This window comes from Lithobates pipiens, unplaced genomic scaffold (assembly GCF_037356315.1).
Source record: "Lithobates pipiens isolate NorthernLeopardFrog02 unplaced genomic scaffold, aLitPip1_a1.2 Scaffold_25, whole genome shotgun sequence".
Taxonomy (NCBI): Eukaryota; Metazoa; Chordata; class Amphibia; order Anura; family Ranidae; genus Lithobates; species Lithobates pipiens.
The window spans coordinates 228,367,871-228,384,366 of NW_027507787.1; positions in this window are offsets into that span (position 1 = coordinate 228,367,871).

Sequence of the window (16,496 nt, forward strand, 5' to 3'; positions counted from 1 at the left end):
TTTCAAAAAGACAACTTTTTCCTGGCAATATTATAATAAATGATAAGAATACCCTGCAGTCATGCAGAGATGTCCATAAATCCAAAATATTCTTCTACTTATACCCACTGCACTTACAAGGAAAAGGGGCGCATCATTTCACAATCCACACATTCTGCTTTGGATTTCAAAAATAAAAATGCATAAAAACAAAAGGACCAACAATATGTATGATGGACCAGAAAGCACTCGGCCATCAAAAACTATAAACCAACTGGCTGCAGGCAGCAGCTATCCTAACAGGGTGTATGGACTTGATGTGATGGGTCTGTTATATTTACATTTTATTTATTATTAATCTCACATCATGGCCCGCACATCAAGATATTATCAGACTTTAAGATTAATTTTTTGTAGAAAAACTTCTTATGTATCCCATCCATCTTTTCTTTGTTAAACATTATTGCAGCTGTATTCAAATTAACAACCTCATCTTAATCTTTTTTTTTTCTTTCCACTCAATAAATGTAAAATTACAAAATTGTTATCTTAATCTAAACTAATCCCATTTTTACCAATTTCCCCATTAACCTGAATTTCATTTCCAACCAAAGGTTGTCTAAACCAGTTTCAATATATCTATATTTATTAATAAAATTGTTAAACTCATATTAGAAATTAATACTCATATGATCATTTCAATATCACACACTAAATATATATGCACAGATAAATGTCCTTAACCACCTCAGTACAGTGCAGTTACACCCCCTTCCTGACCAGACCAATTTTCAGCTTTCAGCGCTCTCACAGTTTGAATGACAATTACTCAGTCATCCAACAATGTATCCATATGAAACTTGCGTCCTTTTTTCCACACAAATAGAGCTTTCTTTTAGTGGTATTTAATCACTAGTGGGTTTTTTATTTTTTGTGCTATAAATAAAATAAAACGTAAATTTTGTGAAAAAAATGCCTTTTTCTTCGTTTCTGTCATACATTTTTGCTAATTAGTAATTTTTCTTCATAAATTTTGGCCAGAATTTATACTGCTACATATCTTTGGTAAAAATAACCCACATTAGTATATATTATTTGGTCTTTGTGAAAGTTAGAGAGTCTACAAACTATGGTGCCAATCACTGAAAATTGATCACTTCTGATCAGGCCTTCAGTACATCAGGTGTATCTCATTTCTTGAGACACTAACAAGTCAGGAAAGTACAAATACCCCCCAAATGACCCCTTTTTACAAAGTAGACATCCCAAGGTATTAAGTAAGTAGCATGGTGAGTTTTTTTAAGTTGTCATTTTTTCCCACAATTCTTTGCAAAATTAAGATTTTTTTTTTTTTTTTTTTTTTACTAAATTGTCATATTATCAGGTTATTTCTCACACACAGCATATGTATACAACAAATTACACCCCAAAATACATTCTGCTACTCTTCCCGAGTACGGCGATGCCACATGTGTGATACTTTTACACAGCCTGGCCACATACAGAGCACCAACATTGATGTAGTACCTTCAGACGTTCTACGAGCAAAATTTACGCATCTCATTTCTCAACCACCTATTACACTTTTGAAGGCCCTGGAGTACCAGGACAATGGAATTTCCCATAAAATTACCCCATTTTGGAAAGCAAACACCCCAACGTATAATCTGTGAGGCATAATGAGTCTTTTGAACGATTCATTTTTTTCCAGAAGTTTTTGGAATATGTAGAAAAAAATTAAAACGCATTTTTTTTTTTACACAAAATTGTCAATTTATAAGATATTTCTAACACATAGCATGTATATAGCAAAAATTACACCCCAAAATACATTCTGCTACTCTTCCCGAGTACGGCGATACCACATGTGTGAGACTTTTACACAGCCTGACCACATACAGAGCACCAACATTGATGTAGTACCTTCAGACGTTCTACGAGCAAAAATTACGCATCTCGTTTCTCAACCACCTATTACACTTTTGAAGGCCCTGGAGTACCAGGACAATGGAATTTCCCATAAATGACCCCATTTTTGAAAGCAAACACCCCAACGTATAATCTGTGAGGCATAATGAGTCTTTTGAACGGTTCATTTTTTTCCAGAAGTTTTTGGAATATGTGGAAAAAAATTAAAACGCATTTTTTTTTTACACAAAATTGTCAATTTATAAGATATTTCTAACATATAACATGTATATAGCAAAAATTACACCCCAAAATACATTCTGCTACTCCTTCCGAGTATGGAGATACCACATGTGTAGGACTTTTACACAGCCTGGCCACATAGAGAGGCCGAACATTGAAGTAGTACGTTCAGGCGTTCTAGGAGCATAAATGACACATCTCATTTCATTCCTACCCATCACACTTTTGAAGGTCCTGGAGCACCAGGACAGTGAAATTACCCACAAAATGACCCCATTTTGAAAAGCAAACACCCCAACGTATATTCTATGAGACATGGGCTGCAAATAGGTACTCGGGTACTCTGATGGGCTGGAGATAGGTACTTGGGTACTCTGATGGCCTGGTGACAGGTACTTGGGTACTCTGATGGCCTGGTGACAGGTACTCGGGTACTCTGATGGCCTGGTGACAGGTACTCGGGTACTCTGATGGCCTGGTGACAGGTACTCGGGTACTCTGATGGCCTGGTGACAGTTACTCGGGTACTCTGATGGCCTGGTGATAGGTACTCGGGTACTCTGATGGCCTGGTGACAGGTACTCGGGTACTCTGATGGCCTGGTGACAAGTACTCAGGTACTCTGATGGCCTGGTGACAAGTACTCAGGTACTCTGATGGCCTGGTGACAGGTACTCTGATGGTTTGGTGACTGGTATTTGGGTACTCTGAAGGGCGGTGACAGGTACTCATATGGACTGTGACAGGTACTCGGGTACTCAGATGAACTGTGACAGGTACTCGGGTACTCAGATGGACTGAGACAGGTACTCGGTACTCTAATGGACTGTGACAGGTACTCGGGTACTCAGATGGGCTGTGACAGGTACTCGGGTACCCTGATGGACTGTGACAGGTACTCGGTACTCTAATGGACTGTGACAGGTACTCGGTACTCTAATGGATTGTGACAGGTACTCGGTACTCTAATGGACTGTGACAGGTACTCGGGTACCCTGATGGGCCGTGACAGGTACTCGGGTACCCTGATGGGCCGTGACAGGTGCTCGGGTACCCTGATGGGCCGTGACAGGTACTTGAGTACTCTGATGTGCCGTGACAGGTACTCGGGTACTCTGATGGGCCGTGACAGGTACTCGGGTACTCTGATGGGCCGTGACAGGTACTCGGGTACTCTGATGGGCCGTGACAGGTACTCGGGTACTCTGATGGGCTGGGACAGGTACTCGGGCACTCAGATGAACTGTGACAGGTACTCGGGTACTCAGATGGGCTGGGACAGGTACTCAGGTACTCAGATGAACTGGGACAGGTACTCGGGTACTCTGATGGGCTGGGACAGGTACGCGGGTACTCTGATGGGCTGGGACAGGTACTCGGGTACTCTGATGGGCTGGGACAGGTACTCGGGTACTCTGATGGGCTAGGACAGGTACTCGGGTACTCTGATGGGCTGGGACAGGTACTCGGGTACTCTGATGGGCTGGGACAGGTACTCGGGTACTCTGATGGGCTAGGACAGGTACTCAAATACTCTGATGGACTGTGACAGGTACTCTGATGGACTGTGATTGACAGGTACTATGAGGGGTGGTGACAGGTCCTCTTTATTGGGGGGAGCAATCAGTATGATTGGTGTACACTGTATGCGGTAATGAGATGTTACCGCAATCTCCTCCTCACACACGATCGGTGTGTGAGGAGGAGAACCCGGTAACATCCCGTTACCGCGGTTTGTTTACATTTTAGTGATCGGCTGTGAAAGGATCACAGCCGATCACGTGGGTAAACAGCCGGCCAATGGCTGTTTACCAGCGTCGGTGACGAGCAGTGTTCCCGGGGAACACGCCGCCACCGACGTGCACGCGCAGCGAGCTCGCTATCGCGCGCATGCGCCGTGCACGTTCAGGGTGTGACCATCTGTGATCGCCCGTGACTTCATCACGGCCGATCACGTGGTAAACAGCCATAACGAATGGCTGTTCACCCCCTTCGGTGGCGAGCGGTGTCTCCGTGACACGCCGCCACCGAAGAAACAGGGATGCGCGCGCACGATCGCGCGCATTCCCTGTTTAAACGGGAGGCCGTCATATGACGGCCTCCCGCCACAATAGATGCGCCGCCTGGCCGTCATTTGACGGTCGGCAGTCAGCATCTAGTTAAAGGGGGACATATTACTTAATTTTACTCAATTTCTCTCTTTTTTTTTTTTGCTTACTGTTTCCACTATCAAAGGATATTCAATTTGTGTAAGACACGGTTAAATGTAACCTTCATTTTACCATGTTTGGAAAACAGATTAAAAAATAATTGTGATCACATTGTTTATCATTAGATTCGTTAACCCGGAACATTTTGTTATAAATGTTTTGTCTAAAAAACTGAAATTGGCAGCTTATTACCAACCTCTCATCCCAGCCACATTCTTTCATGAGAGCACAAAGGAGGGGGTCACATCTGCATACATGACACATACAAGCGATAGAACTAAAGGTTCCAGCATTCACACACATACACCAATATCTCTCTCACTTTCTTTAAACTTGTTTAATACTTCCTTGCTTAAACTTCTGCTTTCTTTATTTTGCTCTGATATCGTTTGCATCCAATGTATTGTAATACCATACTTCACATACTGTACCTTCTATAATCAGACGGGCAGCCATAGTGCTCATCCCATCTTCCCTCTCTGCCAACATATAAAGGATTCTGTTTTAACTCTCATTACTGTTTCTTGACTTTACTAGTTGTAGTGCCTGACCCCCAAATTCATCCCACAACTTAACATCAAAAAGTCCCTTTCTGTCTAGTGTTAATTGTCACCCTTGATCCATCCTGCTCACATAGATAGCTGTTTCTCTAGCTGTATACTCTGCATGATTCTTTGTCCCTGTGGACTTTGGTGGTAACCCAGTTACCCTTTGTGGATCCCTGTCCACTTTAACCATTAATCTAGGGGCTCAGTATAGGCGGAACCGCACCTTTGGTTCATATATAGCGCTCCTCTTGCGCTGGGCCTTTTTGAGGGTCTCTTACCCTTCATTCCCTTACTTAATTTAATGCCCATAATGACTGGCCAGTCTTCTCTATGTGTGCCTATACCCTCTTGCTTCTAAACTACTTTATCTAGCAGATGTACTACATATACCTGTGAACAGCACTATTCTTCCCTTTCTTATCTATAACACTCCGATGGACAGTAGACAGTGACAACATAACATATAACCACCAATCAATACAGTTCAATTAAGGGGAGTAAAATAGGTACCCTTTGTCCCGAAAATGCCTTACCGATCAAGGAAGTCTGATAACTCAAATGTAAGCAAAAGGCTTACCTCAGCCAGCTGATTATTAGAAATTCCCAGATCGTCTCAAGCTCCTCGTTTCGGATATTAAGGGTCACCTGGTAACCCCTGCTGGCCAAGCTCGCCACCTGAAATGGATATTTGATTTGCCTATGTGGTTTTTATACATTGAGTTATATTTTTGGTTGCGCATCTAATTTTTTACACAGGTAGTTTAGTTTGCATGTACAGGGCGGTAGCGAATCTATAGAATAGGGATATCCCCTTGTGTTTCGCTGGGTGTTTGTTAATTAGGTAGTCCCATAGAATTTGGGGGATTTCTATTCGCCTGGATGTTTATTAGTAATGCATGTTTATTAGTAATGGATGTTTATTAGTAATTGATAAAGATATTACCTCCATTCTGTTCTTCTTGTTGTTACCTTTAACGTCCAGTAGATGATGGTGTTGCACTTTGAATCTTGTAAAGTGAAAACATAACAGTAAAACATACCATTTGAGCAAAGTAAAGTAAGAAATTTGAAGTCGGGGTGCAACTCCGGTGTACATTGTAATTATTCCAGTTAGCCTTAGATAGGGAGAGTAAAAAAACTTCCCAGACTTAGGGTTCCCCTTAATTAGAATCCCTGAGATTAGGATTTGGTAAAGATGGTAAATTTGCAGTGATGCATACCAGTGTAAATGATTAGTTTTATATCATTCAAAAGGTTCCTTGGTGTGAAGGGCTGAGGTTCTCCCTTGTTTAGTTTGCCATTGTTGAGTCAGTTTCCCGGGTAAGAGCTTATCTGAGATATCCTCTCCACCATTAGGTAGTAGGCCCCATAGTTTAAAAATCTTCTGGCCCTCCTCCGTCTTATGAATAGAATGTGACGTGCCTTCTTGTTCGATCAATAATTTAGTGGGGAATACCCATCTTTATATTATTTGGTGATTACGGAATATTTTAGTTATTGAATTCAAATTTTTGCATGCTAGAATTGTAGCTTGTGATATGTCTGAGTATAGCACGATTCCTGTATACGAGTCCGGGAGAGGTGAATGGTGACGTGCATATTGCATTAGCTGATCCTTCACTTGAAAAAAGTGTATTTGTGCGATTACATCGCACAAATACACTTTTAGGCTTTTAGGCTTAGGCAGTCTGTGTGCCCGATCGATTGACAGTTCCTGCTGTGGGACCATAGGCACTAGTGCGGTTATGGGGTTTATAATTTTCTGGCATACCGAAAAACTTAACATTGTTCCTTCTGTTTCTCTCCTCAAGGTCTACCAATTTTAATCTTAGGTTTTTTTAATTCATATTCTACATCAAAATGGGCTTCAACTAGGTCATTGTGGGCCTCAGTGAACTCACACATTTTATTTTCTGTGTAGTCCACTCTGTCACCAATTGCGTCAAAGTCTCTTTTGGACTTTTGCATGACGTTAAACATGTCTTGTTGCAGAGCTCCCCTTAAGGACATAACTATCTCTTTAATGCTTGAGTCTGAAATGGGCTGGCCTGAGGTGGGGATGGCATTCAGTTTTTCATCATATGGATTGTTATACAATGTCATATCATAGTTTTGAGAAGATTTACTTACATTCTCTTCTGAGTTGTTTAGTCTTCTTTTCTGTTTAAGTGGGCTGTTGATTTCAGCTTGTGAGAGCTTCAGCTCCTTGTTTTCTTTCTCTCCATTCTCATCTTGTGCAGCGTGGCTCCTTGTGCTGTGCTGAAAGGAGGAGGGGCCAGCGCCATTTTTTTCCGGAGTCCCCGGCTGGGCTTCGGAATTTGCCCAGTTTATGAGGTCCATCTCTCTTTTTTTGTTCCCCATCCTTTCAGTCGGTTCTCGGCTACTTCTGGAGCTTTTTTGTAGTCTCAGGGCTGCTTTACTGGCTTCTAGCTACTCTAGGGAGTCCTGTTGTCTCTGAGCTGGTTACCGCGCAACCATTCTCCTTCACTTCCACTCACCCCCCCCCCCCCCCCCCCCCCCGTAGGCAGTTTTCAATCCAGGTACTCACCCTATGGTCCATGCCAATGGACCTTAACTTGTATAGTGAACGTTTGTGGGGAACTGTATCAAATGCTTTTGCAAAATCCAGATACACCACATCTACGGGCCTTCCTTCATCTAGATGGCAGCTCACCTCCTTATAGAAGGTTTGTAGATTTGTTTGGCAAGAAGGATTCTTCATGAATCCATGCTGATTACTGCTAATTATACCATTGTCATTACTAAAGTCTTGTATACAGTCCCTTATCATGCCCTCCAAGAGCTTGCATACTATTGATGTTAGGCTAACTGGTCTGTAGTTCCCAGGGATGTATATTTGTCCTTTTTTAAAGATTGGTGCTACATTGGCTTTTCTACAATCAGCTGGTATCATACCAGTCAGTAGACTGTAAAAATGATGTACAACCATCTGGCAATTACTTGACTGAGTTCCTTAAAGAGGAAGTAAACCCTGATGGGTTTTACTTCCTCTTTGTTCCCCTGCAAAGGTAAAGCATAATGGGTTACTATGCATCGCATAGTAGCCCATTAAGTTACACTTACCTGCAGGAGAAGCCAGCAATGTCCCCGTCTTCTTCGCTAGCAGCGAGCATCCATTCTTCACCCCTCTTCCTTCTGGGGTCGCGAACTCCGGCTCTGTGACTGGCCGGAGTCGCGTGATGTCACTCCAGCGCATGCTCGTGGGAGCCGCCTGTCACAGCGTGCCCTTTCTATCTCCGGCACATGCTCAGAAGAAATCGCTGTAGATTGTGTAGGTCTCAGAGATATTTCAAGCACCTACAGGTAAGCCTTAATCTAGGCTTACCTGTGGGTTAAAGTGGTCTGTAAGGGTTCACAACCAAAGACATGCAGGTAGGTTAATTGGCTTCTGTCCAAAAATTGGCCCTAGTATATGAATGGGGACCTTGGATTGTGGGCTCATTGAGTGTAGGGACCAATGTGCAATGTACGGGGATAGGGACAATTGTAGACACTCACTCAGGTTGAACTGGATGGACTGGTGTCTTTATTCAACCTTACTAACTATGAAACTATGAAACAACCACTTTAAGGACCCTCGGGTGCAAGCCATCTGGTCCCGGTAACTTATTTATCTTACGTTTTTCAAGTCTGTTTCTGATTTTATCCTCTATTAAACTTGAGGGTGCTTCCTGTGACATATCAAAAGGATAAATATGAGGATCACAGGAGGACATGTCCCAGCAAATTAAGCCTGAGCAGTAGCTGTCTTTTGGCTATAGCATGGGCAGGAAGTGGTTAAGAATGTAAGCACTCTATGGGGTTGATTTACTAATGACAAATAGACAGTGCACTTTGCAAGTGCAGTTGCACTCATTTTCCCCAGAGCTTAGTAATTGTGGTAAAGCTCTGCTTATTTCCATCATCCAATCAAGCAAAAAGCTTTTTTTTTTCCTTGCACCTGATTGCGTATTCTTTACAAAGTGAAGCCTCACTACATTTTTAATTACAAAGAAAAAAAGAGTGCAACTGCACTTGCAATGTGAACAGTCTATTTTAGGGCTGAAATGATTAATTGATAAAATCGATAATAATCGATAATGAAAATCGCTGTCAACGATTTTCATTATCGATTAGTTGGTCTTCTAACGGCACGCATCTTCCTCCCTGCCTGTCAGTCCTGCCTCCGTCCAAGTGTTACAATCCCCTGTGTACAAGCCAGCGCTGCTGTATACCTTACTTATAGTGGCGCTCATGTGACTGGGCACCTCCGCCTCTCTCCTCCTCTCCTCTCTGCTGACTACAGCGGGATATTCTCAGCCCCGCCTGCTTTTCTGCCTCGAGGGAAGAGAGAGAAAGGAGAGAAGCAGCCGGTCGCGTGAGCGCCGAGCTGTGATATAATAAGGTAGCTGATGACTTTTCAAATATAACAAAGAAAAGGGGGTCCCCTGGGGGTGGACTTTTAAGACACGTACAAATTATAATAGTATACAAATTATTTTATTACATAAAACCAAACAAAAGGTAATCGAATATACAGTATATATTAAAAAGTACACCAACAGGTATATATACAACCAGTATTGATGCTATGTCGTATCATTCATTTGAACAGAAAACACCCTACGCATTTCGGAGCTTGGAAAAGCGTGTCCTTCTTCAGGGGTGTGTGGATACAATGTTTCTGTAGAATCTAATAGATGGCAAGGAACAGGGTAGCACAGTTATATAGTATCTAAACAGGTGGTGACACACTGGTACAAAAAATAGTTAGACACAATTTCAAAATACTTACAATACTGTTAACATATATGACAATAGCCGCTGGGCACCATTTGATAAAAGAACAAACAATTGTACAGGACCATATGGGTATATTTGACTCCGCCAATGCTCGAGGTGTATGCCCCAGTCTATCTCTATTCAATAAAGTGTTGTAGAGATCCTGCAGGAGTGGTGTGAAAACAGGTCTGCAGTCCCCTGTTGGGGAAGATTTTTTTCATATGAACTGGGACTTTTATAGTTGTTTTACCCAGAATAACACCTGGATAGAAAAAATGAGAAATAAAAAGTAGTGATAGTAATTTGAATGGGGTAAGAATAAATATATATAAATAAAGACTGAAATTTAAACATTAAACAATGCAAAAAAAAAAAAAACCTCCACTGACACTATCTCCAACGACCCGTCTTTTTTAGAACGCATTCTAGTAGGCACTCCCTCAGTACTGGACAGTCTCAACACATATACCCAATTAGCTCTCTAACACCTCCTTTGGAGGCAGTACCTGACCTAACTATAGTTAATCTATCTTCTTATGAACTTTCCAGTGATGAAATTGAGGTCCTTGGAAAGGGCCTCAACGTCTGCCCCAACCAAGATATGGATGTGTTTGAGATATACAAGGATCTCCAGCTCTTTGTTCGTAAATTATTACTTAAAAAACTTTTTTCTACCAAGGTAACTCCACCTACATTTACTTCACAGGAGACACAAGCTCTTAATCAATTAGTAACTCTTTTAGAAGAAAATCACCCCGTTGATCTTATCGATCAACTGGATCTATCCTTATTGCTGACAGACTCCGGGAACTCTCAAGATACTAATACCCAACCAATGAAGTCCATGCTTAGGAAAAAAACTGATTTTTGCCCCCCGCCAAGTACTTGCCCTAATGCTGCAGCATTTTTTAAATTGATTCATAACGATTTAGAAGCACTCAAAATTAGGACATCCACCCCATCTAATCTGAGCAAACAAGAACATAGCGCTCTTCAGCAGCTTCGTCGCAATAAAAGCATTACAATAAAAACATCTGACAAGGGGGGCAATATTGTCCTTATGGACAATACAACATATGTAGACATGTGCAATAAGATACTTAATAATGTTGACTGGTACCGTCGAGTCCCAGCCGACATTATAAGAAAGTATACTTTGAAATTCTATGCCATCATAGATGCAGCTTTTTCAAATCAAATTATTACCCAAGAAACTAGGGATTTCATTAGAACCAAATTTCCACGTGTGCCTGTCTTCTATGCCCTACCAAAAATCCACAAGAATGCAATCAACCCCCCAGGTAGACCGATCATATCAGGGGTTGGCTCACTCAGCGATAATGCTAGTAAATTGGTGGACGAATTTTTAAAACCATTTGTTCTGTCCCTCCCCTCTTTTGTTAAGGATACCCTGCATTTTTTGCAAATCATTGATACTCTAACCATCTATGATCATGCTGTCTTTGTTACGGTAGATGCGTAATCCCTCTATATAACTATCCCCCATGATAAAGGGATATCTGTTATTCAACATTTTCTATCTAAGAACTCTGGAGTCGACCCCAAATATGGGGAATTTATTGTCTCACTATTGGACTTTATTCTACAGCATAACGTGTTTACTTTTAATGGCTCCCATTTCCTCCATATACAGGGGGTGGCAATGGGGACATGTTGTGCCCCGTCCTATGCCAACCTGTATCTGGGGGAATGGAAGGCAAGTGTCCTGGATGATGAAGACTTGTCGATGTACTCGGACCACATTATTTGTTGGTACCGGTACATCGACGACATCTTCATCATCTGGGACGGTCCCCAGGATCTGCTGGAACAGTGGCTTTTGAGAATCAACAAGAATAATTTCAACTTACAGTTCACTATGAATTTTGACCAGAATCGAATTACTTTTCTCGATGTGGAGATCTATAGGGGGGAGTCAGGCACTGTGCTAAGCAAACTTTTCAGAAAGCCCACTGCGGGTAATTCTATTCTGTTTGCATCAAGTTTTCATCCAAAGCCGTTACTTGACTCTATTCCATATAGCCAATACCTGCGGGTAAGGCGCAATTGCTCCGAGGAGGCCGTATTCCGGGAGGAGGCCAATCAGCTCCGCTGTAGATTACTCCAGCGAGGCTACTCTCACACCTCCCTGAAGCGAGCCTTCAAACGTGCTAACTCATATACGAGAGAGAACCTGATCTACCGTAAAAAAATAAAAAAGGAAACTGACCAGGTTAGAATTATTACCAAATATAGCACCCAGCATCAACAGGTCAAAAAAATAATTGCCAAATACTGGCATTTACTTACGTGTGACCCTATCTTGGGAAAAATAGTGACTGCCCAACCCTCATACACCTTTAAACGTGCTACTTCCCTTAGGGACACTCTTATGCAAAGTGAATTCCGTGATGCCACTCTTCCTGCACATTGTAAATACAAAGGTACCTACATGTGTGGCAAATGCCACTACTGTAGATATATGATGATACAAAAGAACCCACTTTTACCTAATGGCAAAATATTTCATCCCAAACACTTTGCGAATTGTCGCACCAGCGGGGTAATCTACCTGCTATCATGTGAATGTGGTTGTTTTTATGTCGGTAAAACAAAACAGGAGTTCTGGAAACGGGCATATAGACACATCAATAGCATGCGTACATGCGACCCAGATCTTCCTCTGGGCCGCCATACTATATTAGTTCATGGGGGGAAATTTCCAAAAATTTAATTTCTTATTTTAGACAGGGTTCATCCTAACCCCAGAGGTGGTGATTGGAATAAAAATCTCTTGCAGATTGAATCAAGATGGATTCATTATCTAAAAGCTACTCAGGCCCCTGGCCTCAATGACGCCATCTGGTTCAAACCCTTCCTGGAGGGCTTTGTATCAGGGGGGAGGGAACAATAATATATAGGCCTTTAAATAAATATTTCTTGTAATACCTCTTTATTTAGAGGGTACCTGTGTGTTTCTACAAAACTTTGTATTCTCCTATTCTGGTCCACTAAATTTGAAGTAGTGGATTCTGTATATTTAATGTTATAATTTCTATTGTTTATTGTTTTCAAAAAAATGTTCATCTCTTTTCTGATTGTACTTGACCCTGCCTATGCTCATGGTTTCTACCCCTTGTCTTAAGCTATTATACTAGCTTTCATAAATATTACCATTACCATCAGTAAAGTTTAACTTTTTTTTTTTTTTTTCATGGTGGTTTTGCAATCAGCATCAGCTGTTGATAGTTAAAGGGGCCTTTATTATCAGAGCTGCCCTGACCGGTGTCTGCAGACCTTATTGGCAGGACGCCGGCTGGACGGACCTCTCATCCTCTCCCACAACTCCATATGGTGAAGTAAGTTATCAAAGTGCGGTTCACCCTGCGTTTTTTACTCCTATGCAGTATTGATCACAGCAGGTATAATTTTTCCCTGTTCTATACTTCTAAGGTGAATTCTGCTTGTGCTATTCAGTGTATATCTGTTTATTTATACAGATGATATCTGATATCCCAATACTCTTTACTCCATTACACAATAAGCAGATTTGTCTGATACACATAATATATAGGGAGGCCCCCTTTTTGCAGCACTGTCAGTGCCAAACCTTTTGTTACTACATTGCTGGCTGTCATCTTTTAATTTACTCAGATGCAACCCATCCTTTAATTAATTTTTTTTTTTTTCGCTCCATGGTGGTTGTGCGGTTGCGGGTGGGGTTTGCCCGGCACATCCGGCCGCCCGGGAATTTTTTCCTACGGGCGGCCAAAAAGATGGCGATGGGGTTGCCTGTGCTCTTGGGCTGCCTATCGCCTATCTTGTCTCTCCTGCGGACACCCCTGCCCGCTGGAGTTTCTGTGCCGGTGGGGGGAGTGGGCGGGGCCTCGCTCTGACGCCTTCGGGCCTCTCTGCCGGCGTCGTGGGCGTGGTCTCGCGTCCTGTACACCGGCGCCATCTTGCTACTCCTTGGGGGCATGCGCTGTCCCCCGGGGGTGGCGTCTTGATGGCGCCGGGTGTGGTGGGCGTGTCCCCGGCCCGGCGCCATCTTGCTACTCCCAGGGCACATGTGGAGAAGGATCTGGGGGTTTTGGTAGATCATAAGCTCAATAACAACTTGCAATGCCAAGCTGCTGTTTCCAAAGCGAGCAAAGTCCTTTCTTGTATTAAGAGAGGTATGGACTCCAGAGAGAGAGATATAATTTTGCCCCTGTTCAAATCATTAGTAAGACCTCACCTGGAATATGCCGTTCAGTTTTGGGCACCAGTTCTCAAAAAGGATATCGAGGAACTGGAAAAAGTGCAGAGAAGGGCAACCAAACTGATAAGAGCCATGGAAGAACTCAGCTATGAGGAGAGATTAGAGGAACTAAATTTATTCACTCTTGAGAAGAGGAGATTAAGGGGGGATATGATCAACATGTTCAAATACATTAGGGGTCCATATAGTGAACTTGGTGTTGAGTTGTTCTCTGTACGGTCAACCCAGAGGACACGGGGGCACTCTTTACGTCTAGAGGAAAAGAGATTTCATCTTCAAGTACGGAAAGGTTTCTTCACAGTTAGAGCTGTGAAAATGTGGAATAGACTCCCGCCAGAGGGGGTTCTGGCCAGTTCAGTAGATTGCTTTAAGAAAGGCCTGGATACTTTCCTGATGGTACATAATATAACTAGGTACTAACATAGGTAAAGTTGATCCAGGGAAAATCCGATCGCCTCTTGGGGGATCAGGAAGGAATTTTTTTCCCCTGCTGTAGCAAATTGGAGCATGCTCTGCTGGGTTTTTTTTTTCGCCTTCCTCTGGAGCAATTGTGGGCATAAAATTGGGTATCTGGATTGTACGATTATTTTTTATTTTATTTATTTGTTTTTAAGGTTGAACTGGATGGACTTGTGTCTTTTTTCAACCTGACTAACTATGTAACTATGTAACTATGCGCTGTCCCCGGGATGGATGCTCTGATGGCGCCGGGTGTGGTGGGCTTGTCCTCAGCCCGGCGCCGTTTTGCCACTCCCGGGGTACTTGTCTCGTCCCCGGGATTGGCGTTTCAATGGCGCTGGGTGCGGGGGGTGGGTCCCCGACCCGGCGCCGATTGTGAATTGGCCCAGGGGGCTGACCTGTAGCAGGGAGATATGTGCTCACCAACAGCTGATGCACTGCAATCAGCATCAGCTGTTGATAGTTAAAGGGGCCTTTATTATCAGAGCCGCCCTGACCGGTGTCTGCAGACCTTATTTGCAGGACGCCGGCTGGACGGACCTCTCATCCTCTCCCATAACTCCATATGGTGAAGTAAGTTATCAAAGTGCGGTCCACCCTGCGTTTTTTACTCCTATGTAATATTGATCACAGCAGGTATACTTCTAAGGAATTCTGCTTGTGCTATTCAGTGTATATTTGTTTATTTACACAGATGATATCTGATATCCCAATACTCTTTACTCCATTACATAATAAGCAGATTTGTCTGATACACATAATATATAGGGAGGCCCCTTTTACAGCACTGTCAGTGCCGAACCTTTTGTTACTACATTGCTGGCTGTCATCTTTTAATTTACTCAGATGCAACCTATACTTTAATTAATTTTACTTTTTAAATGACGCACTAGTTTCTGCCCTGCACTGTAATTGTCAGCCCCAGTGTTTCCCCACTTGCACCGCCCACCCCGTGGGGTCAAACTTTTTACTTTTTATTTTTATTTTATTTATTTTCTATTTATTTATTATTTTTTTTATTTTATTTTTTTTGCATTGTTTAATGTTTAACTTTCAGTCTTTATTTATATATATTTATTCTTACCCCATTCAAATTACTATCATTACTTTTTATTTCTCATTTTTTCTATCCAGGTGTTATTCTGGGTAAAACAACTATAAAAGTCCCAGTTCATATGAAAAAAATCTTCTTCCCCAACAGGGGACTGCAGACCTGTTTTCACACCACTCCTGCAGGATCTCTACAACACTTTATTGAATAGAGATAGATGGGGCATACACCTCGAGCATTGGCGGAGTCAAATATACCCATATGGTCCTGTACAATTGTTTGTTCTTTTATCAAATGGTGCCCAGCGGCTATTGTCATATATGTTAACAGTATTGTAAGTATTTTGAAATTGTGTCTAACTATTTTTTGTACCCGTGTGTCACCACCTGTTTAGATACTATATAACTGTGCTATCCTGTTCCTTGCCATCTATTAGATTCTACAGAAACATTGTATCCACACACCCCTGAAGAAGGACACGCTTTTCCAAGCTCCGAAACGCGTAGGGTGTTTTCTGTTCAAATTAATGATACGACATAGCATCAATACTGGTTGTATATATACCTGTTGGTGTAATTTTTTATATATACTGTATATTCAATTACCTTTTGTTTGGTTTTATGTAATAAAATAATTTGTATACTATTATAATTTGTACGTGCCTTAAAAGTCCACCCCCAGGGGACCCCCTTTTCTTTGTTGTGATGTTTTAGGATGTGGCACAACAAATTTACGTGACCCTGTCATACCCTCTCTTTTGTTTTTATTTTTAAAATATAGTGAGTGAGTGAACTTGGCAAAACATTCATTTTGGTATTTCTGGGAGGACAAGTGCCCCATCATAAGTATTTCTGGAGGAGTTAGTGCCCCATCATTGGTGTTCTGGGGGGGAATAGTGCCCCATCATTGGTGTTCCTGTGGGGGGGTAGTGCCCCATCATTGGTGTTCCTGGGGGGGTGTTAGTGCCCCATCATTGCTGTTCCTGGGGGGTAAAGTTCCTCATCATAGGTATTTCTGGGGGGAATAGTGCCCCATCATTGGTGTTCCTGGGGGAG